Genomic DNA, 20153 nt, shown 5'->3' with positions numbered 1-20153 from the left:
GAATCATTTCAAAATCTACTGGAAGCAAGTAAAAACATGTTGTAGTTTCAAGGTATTACGTACAGAATGAAGTAATAAACCTATACAATGAAGTAAAATGGGCTAGTAATGAAGTAGAAAAAAATTTCACAGCAGCACATCTCATAAAAAAAACTAGATCTAATGGCCCAGATTTGGTCTCTAGTTCGATCTTTAAAATTGGTTCGACATTGATCACAACTCTATATATATATATATATATAGATTTGTGTTAAAATGACAACCTCTCTTAAAGTGACACCGTGACACCACTTATACAACAATATTATAAACGCTACACAACAATATTACAAACACTACACAACAATCTATAGATTGCTGTATAGTGTGTCGAATATTGCTGGACAAGAAAAATTGCTGGATAAAGACCAACAAATTGCTGGCCGTCTTTTTCAGATTTTTTTTAAATTTTTTTTGCCACTATATATATATATATATATATATATATATTATTTAGCTAAATTGAGAAATGAGATGCAATATGGGTCACTCATCCACAAGATTAACAAAATGTCAACAAATATCACATTATGTCAACAAGGGGGTATAACTGTCTTTTCATTAAATTGTATTTGAAATCATTTTCTAAAATTTTCTCTAAAATTCTAGCTACAAAGTCTTCAAATCTTCAACATTCAAATCTTCAACATTCAAATCTTCAAATCTTCAACATTCATATCTTCAAATCTTCAAATCTTCAACATTCAAATCTTCAAATCTTCAATCTTCAAATCTTCAAATCTTCAAATCTTCAAATCTTTAATCTTCAAATCTTCAAATCTTCAACATTCAAATCTTCAAATCTTCGAATCTTCAAATCTTCAACATTCAAATCTTCAAATCTTCAACATTCAATAAAATAACACTTACAATTCACATATCAATACCGAGAATATTGAATGTCAACGACACGTATTAAAATGTCAACAACTAAAAAACAACACTTACAATTCACATATCAATACCGAGAATATCGAATGTCAACCACTCGTATTAAAATGTCAACAACTAACAAATAACACTTACTATTCACATGTCAATATCGAGAATATCGAATGTCAACAACTCGTATTAAAATGTCAACAACTAACAAATAACACTTACTATTCACATGTCAATATCGAGAATATCGAATGTCAACAACTCGTATTAAAATGTCAACAACTAACAAATAACACTTATAATTCACATATCAATAGCGAGAATATCGAATGTCAACAACAAACATTCAACAACAAACTTTATTTATGTCAACTACGATGTCAACAACAACTTTATTTATGTCAACAACAAATATTTTCATGTCAACGACGTATATTATTTATGTCAACAGCAATGTTTTACTTATAATTCATGTCAACAATAATGTTTTACATATAATTTATGTCAACAACATTTTTCATAAAATTTATACCAACGATCTATATAATTCATGTCAACAACAAACGTTATTATGTCAACGAGCTATATAATTCATGTAAAAAATAAACATTTTCATATCAACAACTTATATAATTTATGTCAACAATACTATTTTAGGCAATATCACAAACACCTTATCTACACAACTCAAAAATTCCAGCAACATAATCGAATTAAAAACTGCATCCATATATTTCACAAATTTCATCGTACAATTAAACACACGCAAATTTAAATCTACAAATATTGACAAACACCAAACCCAGCATGGCTCCGAACAAATACACAAAAAATACAACCTAAACTCAACCCTTCTCACCATCACCCACAGCTCCATCTCATCCACAACTCCCACACCTTCCACAACATGACTCTCCACATCTTTCACCACCACCAATCACACTATTTCTATTCAATTTTTACAGTGAACAAACACTTCATTTATTGCTCAACATATGAACACAACAATCACTTATTATCTCTTTGCATCATCAACAATCATATACACAATAATTAATGTCAACCACAAATATTTTCATGTCAACAACCTATATTATTTATATCAACAACAACGTTTTACGTATAATTCATATCAACAACAATGTTTTACATTATAATTCATGTCAACAACATTTTTCATAAAATTTGTGTCAACGACTTATATAATTCATGTCAACAACAAACGTTATTATGTCAACAAGCAAATGCAAGTGATTTACGAAGCAGATTTGAGAGGCATAAATCGAATTAAATAAAAAATTGCAAGATGCTGAAGTCGCGAGATAAAAGCGAAATTCAGCATTGAAATGAGCAGAAATCAGTATTTTCAGATTTTTCCCCAAATGTTCAAGCATTTTGATAAAAACAGTGAAAATCGTGAAGATGAACCTCAAAATAGTCGACTTTTACACAGAGCTCCGGCGAAAAAACAGAGGTAGCAATTTCTCTCACTAAAAATCAGTTCACATCCAACACAATTGATAATGCAAAGCTTAATACCTCCAAATCCATACTCGAATCAACAATTAAGCTTTCGGCGAAGCGACGGCGTGAGAAGCGAAGCTGTTCGGAGCTTCGTACAGTAGGAGCGGCGAAGCGCGGTGAACAGCGGCGGTGTTAAACCGCGCGCGCGAGAGAGAGAGGGCTTGTCTGGAGGCGTTGAGGATTTTCCTTTGATTGTATTTCGAGGATTTCCTTCGGATTGGATCCGGCGGAGCTGGATTTGTCGCCAGAATTCGGCCACCTCGCCTCCTCCTCTTCCCGCCACCGTCCACATCATGATCCTCCGCCTTCGCCGCGCCGATCTCTATCTCCAGTTTTGCCTTCTCTGCATCGTCTTCTTCGAGCTTCGATTTCAGCTCGCAGAGATGCTCAATTCAACACAAATTCAAAAATTGAAGCTCAGTTTTCCCTGCCGCCATACAGATCCTGATCATCCGCCTCCGCCGCGCCGATCTTGATCTCCAGTTTCGCCTTCTCCGCATCGTCTTCTCCGAGCTTCGATTTCAGCTCGCGGATCTGCTCAATTCAACACAAATTCAAAAACTGAAGCTCAGGTTCGTGAGATTGAGATCTTCGTGTAATTGAGAAGAGGATGAATCTAAACCCCTTTCCTAACTAAAACATGGAATTACTATTCTACCCTTTCATAATAAATTAATCTAAAATTATTTTTATGTGGCAAAATCTGGACCACTCATTTAATAAAAATGAGTGGCTGATATTGCATCTCATTTCTCAATTAGCATAAAAAATCTCAATTGATCACAATCCTATATAGAGGGGTATGTTAGGGTGCCACCACCCCTTAAAATAACACCATACATCATTCCTAGCCAATCATTTGCACACATGGACGAATAATAAGCTGCCACGTGGCAAAAAATAAATAAATTCAAGGATAAAAAAAGACGGGCAGCAATATCTTATACCTTATATAATAATTTTTCTTGTCCAGCAATATCCGACACACTATACAGCAATCTATAGATTAATATAGATAGGTTTGTGTTAAAATGACAACCCCTCTTAAAGTGACACCGTGACACCACTTATACAGCAATATTATAAACGCTACACAACAATATTACAAACACTACACATCAATCTATAGATTGTTGTATAGTGTGTCGATATTGTTGGACAAGAAAAATTGTTGTATAAAGACCAACAAATTGTTGGCCGTCTTTTTCAGAATTTTTTTTTTTTTGCCACGTGGCAGCTTATTATTCGTCCACATGTACAAATGATTGGCTAGGAATGGTGGTATGGTGTTATTTTAAGGGGTGGTGGCACCCTAACATGCCCCTAGATATCTAGATATATGCTTAGTTTTTTTTAGGGATTAGTGATATATGCATAATTAATTTATGTTTAATTTACAAAGGCACAAAATATGATTCTCCCAAATTCTTCTACATAATTACAAATGTGTAGATCCCTAGTTTCGAGCTATATAAGTACTATAACAAAATAATAAATAAATTCTAATTATTAAGTTAAGTGGATGGCTCCTGCAAATAAATATTTCAATTAAGACTAGCTTCGGTGGAAGCAAAGCAGACAAAGTTTTAGATGTTATAAAAGTAAAAGTTTGAGATTTGGATGTAACAAAATTTGTTCGTTGAATGAGTCAATGTGATTATGTGACCACGTAAATTATTTACCGACACTTCTGCCAAGTGGAACGAACCTAGTCGACTAAAATAAAACATAAAGAAAAACGTGTCCTACTTATGGGGAGGACCTAATCCTGTCTTTCTTCATCATTTTTTTTAACCATATATTATTGCATGTATTTAATTATTTATACAATGAAGAGGCACAGGGAATCTCGTCGTCTAGATTGATACAGAGATTGGGAGATTTTGAGATCGATTTTTTATATAAATATAAAATAAATAAATAAATCATGAGTTCCATTGATTTAAAGTCGTTCTTGAGCTTTGCTGGAATTAAGAAGGGATCAGATTGTATGATATCGATGCAATATTTTGTCAGTACAACCAAAAAGTATGTACATGAAACTCAGGTCCACATAGGCACATACACTATGATAAATGTGCTAAGAAACATGTGCTGTCTTGCAGATATTTCATCATATCAAAAAATTAAAAGGTAATGCTTGGTGGTCATAGCGTAAAAATTAAAAGGTAATGATAACGGGGCGGTCACTAACTACATCTATTAAAATAATAAGAGTAATCAGTGTAGTTATTAGTGCTGCAGTATTTTTACATAATAAACCTTGCCTATTGAAATGTGCTGGAGTACTTCTTTTTAGCATTCTATTTAGTTTCAATCTAATTTATAGCTTTAAAAATGAATCTAACAAGAAAATCAATAACCCTCTCTCTCGTCTACTCTTTCCCTTCACCAGAAAAATCAACAAAGAGAATGCTTCTTTTTTTTCTATTTCCTATACATATCAGGAATGCTTTTTATTTTTTTTTTTCTACTTTTTTCAATTTATCAGTTGCAATCAAAGAGAATTTGTTCACCACACCATAATACTCCATATCTTATAAAATGACAAGAACAGTAATGTTGATAATAATAACTTTAACATTTATATTGAATCACACTTATCGTTAAAAATTAATAGCTTCTAAAATATCATATAATAATATTTAAAATTTATCAATTATTTTATAATTGTGTATTTCAATAATATTTCATGGATTGGTATCATAATTATTTATTTGCGTATTATGATATATTCGTGTGTGTACTAATTAGAGAACTATATACATTGTTGTATTATGGCATCACTATGTTTGCTACTACTTCAGTCCCTGAAAATTATGAAATCATTTCTTTTAAGTTTGTCCTTGAAAAATATTAACATTCTAATTTTGGAAAATATTTTTTCTTTAATGAGGTGAGACTCATTCTCAACTAATAATATTTTAAAATCTTTTTCTTTCTCTCTACTTTACCAATTATGCATTAAAACTCGCGTCGAACCAAATGTTAATACTTCATCCGTGCCACCATTAGGTGACCTTGTATTAGTATATGATTAAAATTTTAACCCGTCGAATGAATTTTAAGAATTATTTTGAATTCAAATTAATTCATATCTTAATTATTCAATGGAACCTAATATCAAATAAAATTATTAAAGATTATTATCAAATAAAATTACTAAAGATTATTCAATGGAACCTAATTATTTAAATTTTCAATTATTTTGAATTTAAATTAATTTATATCTCAATTATTCAATTGAACTTAAGATAAAATAAATTATCAATTGAACCATGACCAGCCGAATTTTTTAATAACAATTGAAATTTCCAATTCAACATTCAATTGTTCAAATACATATGGATTTAGTATTAATTGAAACTACTAAGGTATTTGATTAAATCAAAATTTATTTAAATTTTTCGACTACCAAAAATGGTAAAAAAAAATGTGACAAATTTTATGGGACAGACATAAATGGAAAATTGTGACAACATTTGAGGGACGAAATTATGATAATTTGTTATGACATGGAAAGATATAATTGATATGCTATATATCTTCTATAAATTTTTGGTTCAATATATCTTTGTACAAATGTATTTTGTTTAGTTGGGTCTTAGAATTAAAATAGTTGGACATTTCAATCCATCTTAAATTCAATTAAAAATTTAATCGATATTAGAGTCACTTTCCAAATTAAGGTTTTCAATTGAAGATTTTAGTTGATATTCGTCGGAGTTGAAATTTAATTAATTTTTTACTCACCAAAATTATACTTCATAACTAGACTATAACACTATTGTTGCCGTAAATTATTATTGATTTGCAATTTCAAATCATTATGTTTTATAATTTTTTATTCGCAAATTATCTAAGTATTATTAAATTCAGTTTAAGTTAAATAAATGAAACTACATTTAATAATGAATTCGTCTTATCATGGAAAATTCATAAAATAGTTTTAAAATAAATTGTACTGCATATTAATATTATAGTTTTAATTTCAATAGATTTTTTATTTATTATAGACTACATAAAAGTGTCGCAACTAAGTTAGGACTTAGGATATCAAATGATGTAATTCACTTTCATTGTTAATCTTATACTATTTCACTTAAACGTAATATACTACTATTAGTTTTGTTTGTTTGTTTTTTTTTTTTTGTAATTTTTAATATTGAAAAGAAATTCTTTGTAAAAATATGTATTACTCGTAAATCTAAATATTTTATATTATTATGGTTAAATGTATGTTGTTTGTAATATATGTAATAAAACATTGAGAATTAGTATAATAACAAAATTAGTGAATAGGTAAATTAAATTCGTATAGAAAATTATGTGAAGATTAAATAATTTTTGTTGCATTATTTTGAATTACTAAGAAAAAAAAAAGACTCTTTCCGCATTGAAAACAATGTATTTTATTTTCAGAAGTATGGATATGGATACATATAATTATATTTTACATAAAATAATTAGTTAAGAGTACAGTAGTCTTAAAAAAAGAACTTACACTTCCAAGGCGAGCTGATCTCATTAAATGAGTACTAATTATACAATTTTTATTAATATTTTAATATTATGGCCGGCCATAATATGGCCATTTAGCACTACTCAAAATTAAAATACACTCCGTATATTCTATACGTGGATGTAGAAATTAGCACAGTGTTAGCTAGTACTAGTAATAATTAGGGCTGGGGAAAAATACCGAAAAAATGATATATCGCTCGTATGCGTATTGAAAAATATCGAAAAATTATCGAATTTTTGATATATCGTAATTTTCGATACGATACGGTATCGTATCGTAAGTTTCCAATACGATAACGATATGAATTTCCTTATATCGCGATATATCGTTTTATATCAAATATATCGAAATATATTGAAATTCAATACATATTGAAGTTTAAAATTATAAATATATATAAATCCATTTAATTCATTCATATATTTTGAAAATATATATATGAAACCCTAATAAGAAAACTATTTATTTTATTGTGTTGAAGTTTTATTAATTTTTGTATTATTTTTCAGTTTTGAAATTATATTTTTCAATATATAGGTATTCGATACGATAACGATATTGATATTATCCATATCGAAAGTTCGATATATCGAAACTTTCGATACGATAACGATATGAAATTCTTTCATATCAATATTTTCGATACGAAACACGATACAACGTTTTCAATACGATATAAATAAATGTATTGTGAGTTGTGATAGTGTTTATAAATAAATGTACGACTAACTTTTTTGTATACGCACCAAAGTAATGAAAACTGATTATTTAGCAACGAAATTAAGGACTATATTTTATATATGTGCTTTGGATATGACACTCACTTTCCTTTAAAAATTTTCCTAGAATATTGTATGGATGTGAATACATGATCCCATATCAATAACCTATGTTATTTTCTTAGTTACGATTCACATGCTCTACACACAATCACAATTTGAACAAATCAGACCTATTAAGAAAAAAACATTTTCTCAACAGCATTATATGAGACGAGATACTATATATATGGATTGTACTTATTCATTGGTTAGCTATGTATTATGGGATTATGTTTTGTTAACAATCTACACCATAAAAATAATAATATCCATAACAATAATCAATAAACCTTCAAAATAAGTGTAAATATTTCATTTAGTTATTTATTAATCACGATGTGTACGTTATTAATTTCCATAATAACTAATGTCTAATCCTATCGCATTAATTCGTAACTCATAAGTTGGTATCAATTCCCATGCAAATAGAGTCGAATCTAAAATTATGGGGTGCAGAAAATGCCAATTGGCTGACCTAAGTAGTACTCCACGTACGTTTATCTTTAATTAAATATATTATCAAAAGTAATTATTTTTTTTTTCTCATAAAAGTACGTCGTTCGTGACAGGAGAAAGGGTCCGCCGTTACAAAATACTATTCCCTCCATCCCACAAAAGATGTCACACTTTCCTTTTTAGTTTATCTCACAAAAAATGTCACATTTCTCTTTTTGGAAAAAGTTATCTCTCCCATGAATATTAAAATTATATTTTCTTTCTTCATTTAACACACAAAACAAAACCTTCTAAAATCTTGTGTTGTCCTACAAGTGTGACATCTTTTATGGGACGGAGGGAGTACTTAGTAACAATGCCAACTCTACTAAAAGACACAAAATTTGACATATTTATTTGCATTTAAAATTTTAAAAAGTGCCAAATTTTAGGACAGCAAAAAAAATGTCCATAGTATAAGTTGAAGCTACATTGTCAATTATTCTATTACTTTAAATATTTTTTTTACTCTTCTATTGCTCTCCTTAATTTTAGTTGAGCGTTATTTGAAACGTAATTGATATATTTAGAAAAATTAACATATTTAATTGAATAAAAAGTATCCAAATATTTTTCTCAATATCAAATGCCATTTAAAATCGACATTAATAAAAAGCATATTGTATATAGATGCTAATGAAAAAAACATATCTGCAATGAGGCCATACATTTATGACTCTTGTTTTGAGATTCCAAATTATAAGACCAAGTCCCCACCCAAAATAATGTTTGGATTTAATCCTAATTTCATATTGGCTTCACTTCAATAATTAATTGTGGTCGAATTGTATATATTGTCTGACTACCCCACCTGTTTGTCAGCTAGTTTATAATACTACTAGTTTATATGCACATTAAAATTAACCAAATTTCTACAACTCTCTGGACATCTTCAACGTCAGTCAGTTACGCACACCACTCAATAAATTAAAATTATTAAATACTTCATTATAAAATAAATGTTTGACAAAATAATTGAGAACTTGATAAAGGCAAAGTTACCAAACTGTTGTGGCTATACCCAATCGATTAATAAAATTCAGTGATACTTCCAATATTTCTTCTAGTCTTTCCACTTTCAACTACCTTTAACGTACGTGGTAAGTTGTTAACACTTTGAGAAACAAATCTAAATTTAGTACTAGTACTACTTAAATATTCGATACAAGTACCATTAGCAAATTTTTAGAGAACTACCCCGAGGAAATTATATAGAAGTTCCATAAAAGAATTAAATAATCATATTTTTGCACAAGAATGTGTAGGATAATGACATTAAAAAGTGAATGTACGTAAAGCACATATTATAGGAAAGTTATTTAATTTAAAAAGGAATGCGTGAATATATTTAAATGTTTATACATGCATGGCGAATACTCAGTCAATGGAGTATTGGAGTTTGTAAACTAATAAAAGCAAGGGGCTAATTAAATAACTAATTTTCAGTTATGCTCTTTCAATGAATATAAAGGGCAAATTAGAGGGTACCAACATTTCATTAGTGCCCTCAAGACTTCATTGAATTATTCCCCCTCTCCCACCCACATGAATATAAATTTCGTTTGGTCTATAATGTTTTTTTTCCTTAAAGAAAGATTTTGGTTTAGTTGGACTATAATTAAGATTTAAGGAGTATGTCTTTTTTTTCATTTGCTAGAGTTTTTGTCTACCTTAGATAGCTACAATGTCTTGTTCTTGTTTTTTGTCGTCTAATGCTAATTAAAGGAAGGCATATCTTCGTTGGCTATGAAGGTGCACATGTAATGTAAGTTTAAAATAAAATATAAAGATTTTCATAAGTACGTTAACATTTTGAAATAATCTAATTATTGATATGTCTCTATATTTATAGCTATTTTTTAATCTTACTAATTAATTGTCTATCACAAGACATAGCCCTTGTGCAAAAAATTAAAATCGTCAAACATGTCAAATTTCTAATTAGATTCATATGCAAATTAAAGCTATATATTTATAATTACACTAATATTTTATCATATAAGCGCCTATGATGAGGTAAATAATATGCCTTAGCCCCACCTCATATTGGGTGAATTGTGTCTGTCTCCTAGATATTTTCAGACAGCCCAATCTTGCTCGTGCTTTAAATAATACTACTACCAATATATATCTCGCACAATAATTAAAAAATTCAAGATGTTTCGTACATTTATATCATTTTTATGTCTTAATTAATTAGAGAATCGTCATAATCCAGACAAAATCATTGACAGCTAGGCTAGCAATTAAAAACGCATTTAATTAATTTTCAAAAGCTTATAATTTACGACCCGAATTGTTGTATTCCCATTAGTTTATGGAATAATAATGATGATTTGTATAAGAAAAAAGTATGTATCATGTGCTAATAATAATAATAATAATAATAATAATAATAATAATAATAATAATAATAATAATAATAATAATAATAATAATAATAATAATATTGTGCTTAACAACGGTCGGAATGGTCACTTATCATTAAATATCAAGAATATAAGTGCATAGAAAAAACTCAAAGAAGTATCAATAGAAAATAAAATAGAAATTAAAAACAGAGGCAGTACCCATCTGCGTACGAAAACTTGTCAGCCCAACAACTCCTTATTATTTTGGGCTAATAAGCTTTGACAATTAAAAGGCCCAAGAACAAAGTATAGCTTTCATTCTGTTTTAGCAAATAAATTTAGCTTTTTTCTCAAAAACAAAAAGCAAATAAATTTATCTTATATGAATCTTAGTGGAATTAGAGCAATTTTTGTAATAGGAATAAATCAGTAAATTCTCTATCCAATGAAAAAAATAAAATCTTTAAGGACCAAAAAAAAATGGGGCGCAATTCCTTGTTTTGGAAAAACTTAGAAAATAGATATTTAGACGCAAATAGGGGTGGCGAAACGGGTTACCCGCGGGTATCCGCACTCAACAAGTCGGGTACCCATACCCGATTTTAGCCAAATTTGTTGTCCCAATACCCGCCCCGCGACATATCAGGATTACCCGATACCCGTGTTGGGTATCCCGTACCCGACATTGCGGGTACCCATACCCGACCTGAAATCCTAGAAAAAATTGAAAACCACAATAACCGTGTTCCCTATATTACTTTATTAATATCGATGGTAAACATTAAATAGATTGAGAATAAAAATGAGGGGACACTCTATAGCTAGTTCCGGTGAGTTTTCAATTGTACGTTCATTGGAATATAAAAATATTATAAAAGAAATCTTAGATTATATAAAGTACTCTCACCGTTCCACCTTAATAGAGGCATTTCATTTTCTTCACTCATTTTGGAAAAATAATAATATATAATCTTCTCTACATTATTATCTCTCTTACTTTATTTTTTTCTCTGTTCTAACTATTTATTTTTAATTTTTCAAAATGAGTGCATATATAACTATTATAATTTAACTATATACCTTTTTTTCTCCACTTTAACTATTTGAAACACCTTTATTAATATGGAACGGATGAAGTATTAAAAGATGAAATATGACTAATACTAATACTAATACTAACGGGTATTATCGGGACTAACGGGTATACCCGCGCGGGTAGTGGGTATACCCGCTACCCGCAAAACTCTAAAACACTCTATCCGATCCCGCCCCATTTTCCGTTATCGTCGGATAACGGGTACCCAATACCCGGCGGGTAGCGGGACGAGATGGGAATTACCCATAACCCGCTACCCATTTTGCCACCCCTAGACGCAAACGAAAATGTCACTAAGTTGAGGACAAATTAACTTAATCTTTTGCTATTTTAGGACGCTTTCATTTGCATCCCCTAATTTTAGTTAGGATGTCAACAATTAAAACGTTTTTTGAAGTTTTGGTGGGATATTTATAATTATAATCATAAATTATCGTCCTTAATTGGAATTAAAACATCCTTAGAGCATCCACAATGGTCGCCCTAGTGTTCCGCTCTAGTGGGCGGACTAGTGATTGCAACATTAGCATTTCTTAGTTCGGCCCATCCTTTTGTAGTGGTTTCACCCTAGTGTCATTCCTAGTGTCTGCCCATTTTTCATTTAATTTTTAATGTTATTGTTTTTTTTTATGTTTCACATATTATAAATAGCAAAATTAAATATTACATTAAAGAACAAGCAAAACATACATTACTTAATTTGAAAAAAGAAGTTACAACGGAAATTATTAAAAGAGATACAATTTCAACGACTATTACGTGCCCAAACTTCTTCAACCATGTCGTTCATGAGTTGAAGATGGGCTTGTCGGTTGCGTATGTTCTCCTTTGCCTGTAATCTCTCATTGACTCCATACGGTAAACCTCGAATGACCGGCGGGGTCGCACGACCTGCGCTCGGTCCGGCTTCGTCATCGGATCAATCGGCTACTCTTGGACCTTCATCATCAACAATCATGTTGTGCAAGATGATGCACGCGTACATGACATTGGCGATATGATGCATGTACCAGGAACGAGCCGGGCCTTTCACTATTGCCCAACGCGCTTAAAGCACACCGAATCCTCATTCCACGTCCTTCCGTGCAGACTCTTGCCGTGTGCAAAAAAAACTCCCTTCGAATCCGTTGGGCATGAGATCGTCTTCAGGAAAAATGGCCATCTAGGGTATTTGCCATCGGCTAAGTAGTACCCCATATGATGTTGTTGTCCGTTGGCAGCGAACTCGATTACAGAATCGTTGTCGTTGCATTGCTAGGTGAAGAAACTCGACGTATTCAGCATGTTGATGTCGTTGTTTGACCCGGTGATAAACTCGTAGTTTAGCAAGTGTTTAGGATGTTTGGAAGTGCATAATTGAGAATTTTGTAGCACTTTACTTGAGTTTTGATCTATGATCCCTTATTTTAGTGTTTTGATAAGTTTGTCGAGTTTTTATAGTCACAACAGATGGAAACGGACGAAACTGGTACCAAAGCAGGAGGCCGGGCGTTTTACTACAACTGGTCGGGCGTTTTTATACGCAAGCCCGGAGGTTTGGCCTCCCAAACCGGGCATATCCACTGTGACCGGGCGTTTTTGCCCGAGCCGCGTGTTAAGAAGAACGCCCGGTCGGGTGTTTTGTTACTCAAAAATCGCCCGGCCGGGCGAATTACTCGTAACTGCTGAATTGCTTCTATTTTCGCCCCGGGTATAAATAGGACCTAGGGTTCGACTCCAGGACACTTTCCACACGCCCCAGAAGCAGTTTCCACATTTTTTAAAGCAGATTGAAGCGACAAAGAGTCCGATTCATCAAAAAGTTTGAAGACGAAGACGATTTGCCCATTCAATTCACCCTTGGGAGTATCTTTATTAGTTTTACTATGTTCAAATCTCTTTCTATGGATTTCTCTTGTGAATTTGCTTTGGATATGAGTAGCTAAATCTTTTGTAGAGTTTTGGTGAAGACTACAATGAATACTTGTGATTAATTCAAGGACTTTTGATTACCTTTGCTCTTGTGATTTCTTTGTTTCGTTCTTGTGTCTTTTCAATTCAATTGCTTAGCTACCAATTGGGTTTGTTGGCCTAGTTTTGAGTAATCGAGAGATACCTAATTAGGATTGATAAAAGAATGAACAACACCTAGATAATTTGCATTCGAGAGAAGGAATTCTAGAGTGAGGGCTTGAGCCTTTTGTTTTAAGGAGTTAATTGTGACGTATTAGAAGGAGACTTCAATATTAATGATTAATCAACTGGTTAAGTGCGCTCGAGAGAGGGCTTAGTCTAGACTAGCGGCTTTCCTAGTAATCCTAGAGACTTCAAATGGGTAATCGAAGTTGTTGAGTTGTTCACATCATGTTCGTTGTAGTTGGATCCAAGACTCTACCTCGTTCTCTTACTTGAAACTCGTCTTTTGTTGCGTGCTTTTGTCTTGTTTATGTTTAATTATTTTTCAAAATCAAAACCAACCTTTCCGGATTTTCTAGATAGTAGTCAAAATCGGTTCGTGGTACTTGAGTTGTACAATTTGTCTTCGTGGATACGATACTCATACTTGTTTATTGCTACACTAGCCCCGTACACTTGCGGGTAATTCTCGTGTTTAAAATAAATCGAGTCAAGTTTTTGGCGCCGTTGCCGGGGACAATTTGTGTTTTTAGCTTAATATCGTGGTAAAGATAGAGATTACTACTCTAGATTTTATTGTTTTAATTTTTATTTTTATTTTTTTGGAGCTCTCAGATTTGTGTTGTCTTTTTCAGGTTGTATGCAAACACGCTCTAAGGGTTTACCTTTAGAGCCTATTGATCTTGAGATCGAAGCATCCAACAGAAGGAGAAACGCTTTGAAGAGGCTAAACCAGCGGATCCGAGTTTCTTCTCCGGTCCAGAGACGGTCACCTTCACCAGTTCAAGAACCACCGTCACCTACTCTATCACCAGTTCACTCTCCTGTTCAGTTTGAGCCACATCCTCCTTTTCTGATGGACGGAGGGAACGGGGGGAGGGGGGGGGGGACAAACAGGAATAACAATCCACCACCTCTTCTAACGAATGCTCAACTTCAAGAGAGCAACTCGCAGCATTGCAGAGGCAGTTAGATCAAGGGCAGAATGGGATACCAGTGCAGAATATGTTTGCCTATAATGGGGTGTCCCATCCAACAATCGTTAGCAACAACGTGGATGCTAACAACTTTGAGCTCAGGAGGGGGCTCCTTTAGATGGTAGAGAACAATGTTTTTAGAGGCCGATCCACGGAGGATCCTAACAAACACATCACCAAGTTCATCCAGATCTGCAACACGACGAAAATCAATGAAGTACCGGATGAACAGATAAGATTAAGGGCATTTCCTTTCTCTCTAGAGGATGATGCCCGGGATTGGCTGGACAGCCTGGAGCCCAACTCCATCCGTACGTGGGATGCATTGGTGGCCAAATTCTTAGCAAAATACTATCCTCCGAGTGAAGCTTTGAATAGGCAATCAGCGATTCTAGCATTTGAGATGACTCATCAAGAGAGTATCCGAGGAGCTTGGGAAAGGTTCAAGAGCCTTTTGAAGCGGTGTTCTAATCATGGTTTGAATCCAACCCATCAAGTCCTCGTATTCTACAAGGGGTGCTTGCCTGATGCAAAGAGCGAGCTAAATTGGAGAGCAGGAGGATCACTGATAAAGATTGGTGAGGCGGCAGCAATGGAGGTGATCGAGAGAGTTGCCTCGAATGATGGAACTTGGACTAATGAGAGGAGCAAGATGCACAGAATAGCTTCTGCCTCAGAAGTCAGTCCCGACAGCAGCTTGGCGAATCAATTGGAGCTCATCCACAAGAAGCTGGATCTTATGGGAGTGGGATCATCGGTGCAAGATAACCTAGAAGGTGTAGAAGATGTCAACTACATACACCAAGGGGGCAACAGATACTATAACAACTCCCGCCCCAATCAAGGGGATGGAGGTTTCAACCACTTTGGGAATAAGCCACATCCCAATCTCTCCTATGGGAACCCCAACAATGCCTTGCAGCCACCTCCGGGGTTTACAGTGTCTCAAGGAATGATCAATGAGCCGCAGAAGAGGAGTTCAGAGGACATACTGAATACCTTCATGACCCAGTCTCAGAAGAATATGGAGCATTCAAACAAGAGGCTCAAGAAGGTAGAGAATGATGTGCACATCATGGCGACACATATGAAGAACTTAGAGGTGCAGATGAGTCAGATCGTTCAATCTGTGAGCGGCCAGCATAAACCAGGGCAATTCCCAGGGCAGCCAACGATAAATCCCAAGGATTGCAAGGCGATTCACTTGAGGAGTGGGACGAGTTATGAGGGTCCTTCCATGCCAGAGACTCCATCAAAACCTGCAGCTGAGCCAGAGAAGGAAGTAGCGACTGAAGTAGAAGAGGAGGAACTCGAGACATCATCTCCTGCAGTTCACCCTGAGGTGAACACACTAGTCAAGCCAGCAGAGGTTAGAGTGCCATTCCCCCAAATGCTGCAAAGGAAGAAGAAGAATGATCAGTTCGCTAAATTTTGGGAGATCTTTAAGAAGGTGCAGATTAACATTCCGCTGATTGAGGCACTGCAGCAGATGCCCGGATATGTCAAGTTTCTCAAGGAAGCTGTCGCCAAAAAGAAGAAGTGGGAGCATCATGAGACCGTCAACTTGACGGAAAACTGTAGTGCGATCTTGCAAAGGATTCGCCCGAGTGGAGCATCGGAGCATCACCAGAGATGAGCTGTTTCTGTTGTGGCAAATCTTGTATAGACAACCAGCGCTGAACCTGGGCCACTTCATGATTAAACATCTCAAACCGGCCGCAAAGAAGAAGAATGGGACGCTGTGTGTTGGTGCGGTGGTGGCCGCCATTGCCCTCCATCTCGAGGTGCCACTGAATGGCATGATAGCAGACGTTGGAGAGTCGCCGAGTCCGGTGCTGGACATCACGTTCTTAAAGAGAACGACTGTGATAGCCTCAGACAAACATGGCTAGATATACTTGAAGCAAAAGACCGGTGATCACTTCCCACTTCCCAACTCCGACACCACTCATGTCCACGGACCGGAGCAACGGGAGAACTGGTTGATGAACAACCTAGCCCACCACCACATCACAGCAGGGAACCCACCCGGATATGTGGCGAGCCCGGGGCCAAGCGGTGATGAAGCAGCAGATGAAGACGAGGAAGAGGAGGAAGAAGAGCATGAAGAGGGACCGACCCAACAAGGAAGAGATGGGGCCGAGCCAAGCACCTCACGACGGAGGAACCGTGGGGTCAGGATTGAGGAGGATATTGATGCCATCAACAATAGGCTGGACAGAGTGGAGCTGAACATGCAGCAGCTGCGGGAGCACAACGACGCTCAATGGATTCAGTGGCACCAGCAGAGCAATGATCAGTGGGCGAACATCAATGCCCAATTTGGGAATTTCTATGCCCGGCAGGATGAAAGATGGGCCACTTTTGTGCAGCAGCAACAAGATTTCATGGCCATGTGGCGACCACCTCATCACCCATCGAATCAGTAGAGGTCCGCCCCAATTCCACATTCTTTTAAACTTATCCTTGCCTTGGCTTGAAATAAGTTTGGGGGGGGGGGGGGGGTGTCTAGTGGAATTGAGCCTTTTTCTCTTTCCCCTCTCCCTAAATCGTGTTCCCTGTGATGTAATTTGTGGTGACTTGAGTGATTCTGGCATGTACCCTAATTTGATATGATGGCATCTTATGTGGTGATAGTAGGACAGTTTATTTGCTTTTATTTGATTTTCTTCTTTTGGTGTCTAACTTTTGTGGTTGTTGTTGGTCGAGTCTTTCCTTGGATGAATTCGAAATGGGAAATGGGTGAGTTGGCAAGATAAACTAAGCATGATGAACTAAGCATGTTTATTGGATGAGTTACCTATGATGATTATGATAAAAAATATTTGCGAAAACTTGTTGATTTAGCTAAGTGACTTGTGTTCCTATTTGTGATTTGCCTAAAGTGAATTGCTCGTTGCCTTGTCTAGTGCCAAAAACTACCTTGTGAGGATTGAGACATCTAAAAAAAAATTATGTATGATTTTTCATCAACTATGCTATATGTTTCTAGAACTTGCTCGCGGTCTGTTTGAATCTGCAAAGTGGTTATAGTGATAGGAGAGGACGTTAGGCCATCCCTTGAAACCTTATCTTAACCTTGAACCAAATTGCGAATCATAATCCTTTGTTAGCCTATTTTGAGTTTAAGCCTTTTTCTTTGATAGCCAAAAATATGGATTGAATCTTTGTTGGGTCATAGGAAAAGAGATTTTTGGAAGAAGGAGATTGTTGTAGCAAGAAAGGATTAAAAAAAAAGAAAAAAAAAAGAAAAAAGAAGAGAGTGAAGAAAGTAAGAAAGAAAGAAATGGGAAAAGTATAGGTTCGATTGAATAAGGAGGTTGAGTTGAGATTGAATAAATGTTGCTAAAGAAAAACATGAGGATTGAGAAGTTGAGAAGAGTTTAGGCAAAGCCTAGTCTACTGAGAATTGTAATACACATGGGCAGAGTAGTTGTAGTTTCATCTTTGGGATTTTAAGTCACTTTGGCCAAATGTTCCTCACCTAACCAAAAAGCCTTACATTACAACCGGAAGAAAAGACCTTTCGGATCCTAAATCTATAGTCACAACATAGCAGAGGAGAGTCTAGACTTCGAGCAAGCCTATGGTAAACTATACATGTTTGATTGACTTGAGAGTTACATACTTTACCCATACACTTTGAGCGCGAGAGCATATTGAAAAAAAATTACACTATATACATCCAGTGAGGGTAATTGACAAGGTGGAATACGTGTTAGTAGTTTGAAGCAATGTTCGATATGGTTCTACTTGTTTGCGAAGTTAATGATGCATGATGACTTGTTTTTTTTTCTGAGGTAATGATGAAAATCCAACACACTTGCAAGAGTTTATTTTTCTTTGTTTTCTTTTTTGTTCGAGGACAAACAAGTGTTTAAGGTTGGGGGAGTTGATAAACTCGTAGTTTAGCAAGTATTTAGGATGTTTGGAAGTGCATAATTGAGTATTTTGTAGCACTTTACTTGAGTTTTCATCTATGATCCCTTATTTTAGTGTTTTGATGAGTTTGTCGAGTTTTTATAGTCACAACAGGTGGAAACGGACGAAACTGGCACCAAAGCAGGAGGCCGGGCGTTTTACTACAACTGGTCGGGCGTTTTTATACGCAAGCCCGGGCGTTTGGCCTCCCAAACCGGGCATATCCACTGTGACCGGGCGTTTTTGCCCAAGCCGTGTGTTAAGAAGAACGCCCGGTCGGGCGTTTTGTTACTCAAAAATCGCCCGGCCGGGCGAATTGCTCGTAACTGCTGAATTGCTTCTATTTTCGCCCCGGGTATAAATAGGACCTAGGGTTCGACTACAGGACACTTTCCACACGCCCCAGAAGCAGTTTCCACATTTTTAAAAGCAGATTGAAGCGACAAAGAGTCCGATTCATCAACAAGTTTGAAGACGAAGACGATTTGCCCATTCAATTCACCCTTGGGAGTATCTTTATTAGTTTTACTATGTTCAAATCTCTTTCTATGGATTTCTCTTGTGAATTTGCTTTGGATATGAGTAGCTAAATCTTTTGTAGAGTTTTGGTGAAGACTACAATGAATACTTGTGATTAATTCAAGGACTTTTGATTACCTTTGCTCTTGTGATTTCTTTGTTTCGTTCTTGTTTCTTTTCAATTCAATTGCTTAGCTACCAATTGGGTTTGTTGGCCTAGTTTTGAGTAATCGAGAGATACCTAATTAGGATTGATAAAAGAATGAACAACACCTAGATAATTTGCATTCGAGAGAAGGAATTCTAGAGTGAGGGCTTGAGCCTTTTGTTTTAAGGAGTTAATTGTGACGTATTAGAAGGAGACTTCAATATTAATGATTAATCAACTGGTTAAGTGCGCTCGAGAGAGGGCTTAGTCTAGACTAGCGGCTTTCCTAGTAATCCTAGAGACTTTAAATGGGTAATCGAAGTTGTTGAGTTGTTCACATCATGTTCGTTGTAGTTGGATCCAAGACTCTACCTCGTTCTCTTACTTGAAACTCGTCTTTTGTTGCGTGCTTTTGTCTTGTTTATGTTTAATTATTTTTCAAAATCAAAACCAACCTTTCCGGATTTTCTAGATAGTAGTCAAAATCGGTTCGTGGTACTTGAGTTGTACAATTTGTCTTCGTGGATACGATACTCGTACTTGTTTATTGTTACACTAGCCCCGTACACTTGCGGGTAATTCTCGTGTTTAAAATAAATCGAGTCACCCGGCCATGCCGAAGTGAGCATGCTAGATCCAACGACAGTGGTCAACGATGGCTTCAAGGATCATCGTCAGGTGGGTACCTTATACCCACCGGTGAATTGGCTTCTCCATGCTGTAGGGAAATTCTTCTACTC

General features: G+C 35.0%; 1 pseudogene; it reads left to right on the top strand.

Annotated features, from left to right (window-relative positions):
• The first annotated feature begins 14488 nt into the window (after window positions 1-14488).
• LOC125220975 (uncharacterized) lies at window positions 14489-16461 on the top strand (annotated as a pseudogene).
• Window positions 16462-20153: the final 3692 nt, after the last annotated feature.

Source organism: Salvia hispanica, chromosome 1 (genome assembly GCF_029641045.1).
Source record: "Salvia hispanica isolate PSC_SH4W2 chromosome 1, Shi_PSC_v1, whole genome shotgun sequence".
Classification (NCBI taxonomy): Eukaryota; Viridiplantae; Streptophyta; class Magnoliopsida; order Lamiales; family Lamiaceae; genus Salvia; species Salvia hispanica.
Note: the sequence above shows the minus strand (reverse complement) of the source record. Positions and strands in the feature narration are given on the sequence as shown.